Here is a 2,494-nt window from a genome sequence, read left to right as displayed (position 1 = left end):
AGTTTTAACGAGCCTTTAGGCATAGAAGATATTTTTAGAACACATTTTCAAGACCTCTAAAGCTTTCAAATCACACCACCAAAACAGTTTTATGTTGTATATGAATCCATTCCAATATTTTAAACATTGATATAAAATCCGTACAAGAATACTTGTCACAAAGATATGTAATAGTAAGTAGTTAAAATATATTTGTCTTGAATGTACGTACATGTATGTAGGTAAAAGCAGGACGGAGCATAACGACTACATAATGACAGCTACACACCAAAAAAATATTGATAAACATTATGCTATAGATATACGAGGTATTATTTCTAGGTAACTTCTATACTGAAAATATCATAAGTAGAACGTAGTAAAATTCGATTATTTCCAAAATAGAGTAAATAAATAGATTTCTTCTTCCTATGTTTTTTCTAATTTTTGTATTCTGTATTTGTGCTTAACGAATAAATATTTTCTATTTCTATTTAGTGACAGGTGTGTAGCCATCTCCAATTTATTTTAATCGTAGGATTTGTTATGGTAACTATGTGTTTCGAGACCCGTTTTTACAATGAGTGCCAACCCTAGCTTTTATAGTTGGGCCAAACACTTGCTGCACACGAATACGTAGTGTGCTCTCTGTCACACTTACCTGCTACGGGCGGCTTCCTGTCTCTTTTTTAATTGCTTCGGGTGCAGTGCGTTTTTAACCGAACTATAACACTTGGAATTTCATATCGTCACTGAGGTTGGCAGTCAAAGTATATTTTTTACAATTATAATATTCTTTTAAGCAGTTTATAACATGTTACTAGAGTAACGTTATACTCAATTAAGTAGCTTAGAAAATTTACATCGATTTTTCATATAAATACACCTTGTACTTCCCACGGCATTATGTAGAACAATGATTTAATCATAATTAATTAAAATCTTATTTTAAACTTAAACATACATAAAATCTAACAAAAATAAGAATTAATAGAAGGTACTTTTTAGGAATAAAAATTTTAGAACTCAACAAAATAGTTAAAATAGCCCTTTGCTAACCCTACGCTTAGCGTTAACCATAAAATTCCTATTATTTACATATATCGATTAATTAAGGTATTATTGAACAAAAATAAAGTTTTGTTTTACAATAAGAAATATAGTAAACTTCAATAAGAACAATCCTAGGCGTATCAAGAGTAACAGGTTAGTCAGAATTTTGGAGAAGCTGAGAAACAATTCAGAAACAAGAATTTTACATCTATATATTTCAAGATTATTTACAACCAAATATACAGGTTACGCAGCTAGGGTAGACCGAGACGAAATAGATCACAGGGCGAATCGGATCAAAATAATAAATTCCGTTGCACCGTATGTCGCCTTTTTAGTTGGATCCCATTCGCCCTGTGATGCGATTCGCCTCGGTCTACCCTACTTTAGTATATTACAAACTACATTGCATCTCAATGTATCAATAGGTACAGTTAAAAAATATTCATTCCGACCATAAAAAGGTAAAAATCAGTCACATATTTCCATGTTTTTGTGGTTTTTACGATTCCTAATTTTAAAATCTTGGATGAGTCTAGCGACATCTAGATATGGGATTTATAATTAATGTATTTCAAATCTGAATTTGAATCCCAATGTCTTATCTTTGCAAATGTATCATCTACAGCAGCCTTTACATCGTAAATCAGTACGTATTGTTATGTCCGTAGAGTACATTTTCGAGACACATGGCAGTGATTGTGTGAGCCAGCGGGTGCAGCCGCCATTTTTGAGATCACTTCTTTGCGGCCAGAACTCGCTTATGAAAGGCTTTATGTAAAAAAGCTAAAGCTATGTCCACCTCAATGCTTCTATGCTCAAATTACTTACATCTTTTTTAAGTGTGACTAACACCATAGCTCATACACTAAAGTTATTTTGCGTCGCTAATGACAATCACATAGCTAACATGAGTTTTGAACATGATGAAAGGTGAAGTAAAATGAAGCTAAAAACATAGTGGCGTGGACATAGCTTAACGAATAAAAAGTAGTTTGCACTGTTAGGCCTTAGGCCACCAATACATTGTGTAAAAACTACCGATAGTTTAACTCTTATGCGACGCTCTATATGTGGTTCATTCTGCTAAGCAAATTAATAATGCGTATAAACTCACCTACATATAACACCTCACGCTCACATGAGTACTATCTTCACGACAATTACATTTTAAACATAATCGGTGCTTTTTAAATGGCAAAAGCCTCAAAAAAGTCAGTCTTAGTCTTAGTCACACCCCTGACCAAGGCTCACCCTTCGATTGAGAATAAAAGCACCAATAAAAAAGGCTGAACAGACTACGCGACATCTTACATTTAATTTATGGTAGTGTCTGACTCGACTTTTGCTAGAATTCAGCAAGCCTCGTCCTGCAACTACTCCATCAAGCATTTTTTTCCGATTTTCGCAAATAATACATCGTAGTATTTAACAAGTGTTTGAACACATTTTTAATGTAGGT

Source organism: Cydia splendana, chromosome 20 (genome assembly GCF_910591565.1).
Source record: "Cydia splendana chromosome 20, ilCydSple1.2, whole genome shotgun sequence".
In the NCBI taxonomy this organism is placed as follows: Eukaryota; Metazoa; Arthropoda; class Insecta; order Lepidoptera; family Tortricidae; genus Cydia; species Cydia splendana.
This window is presented reverse-complemented; position numbering follows the sequence as displayed.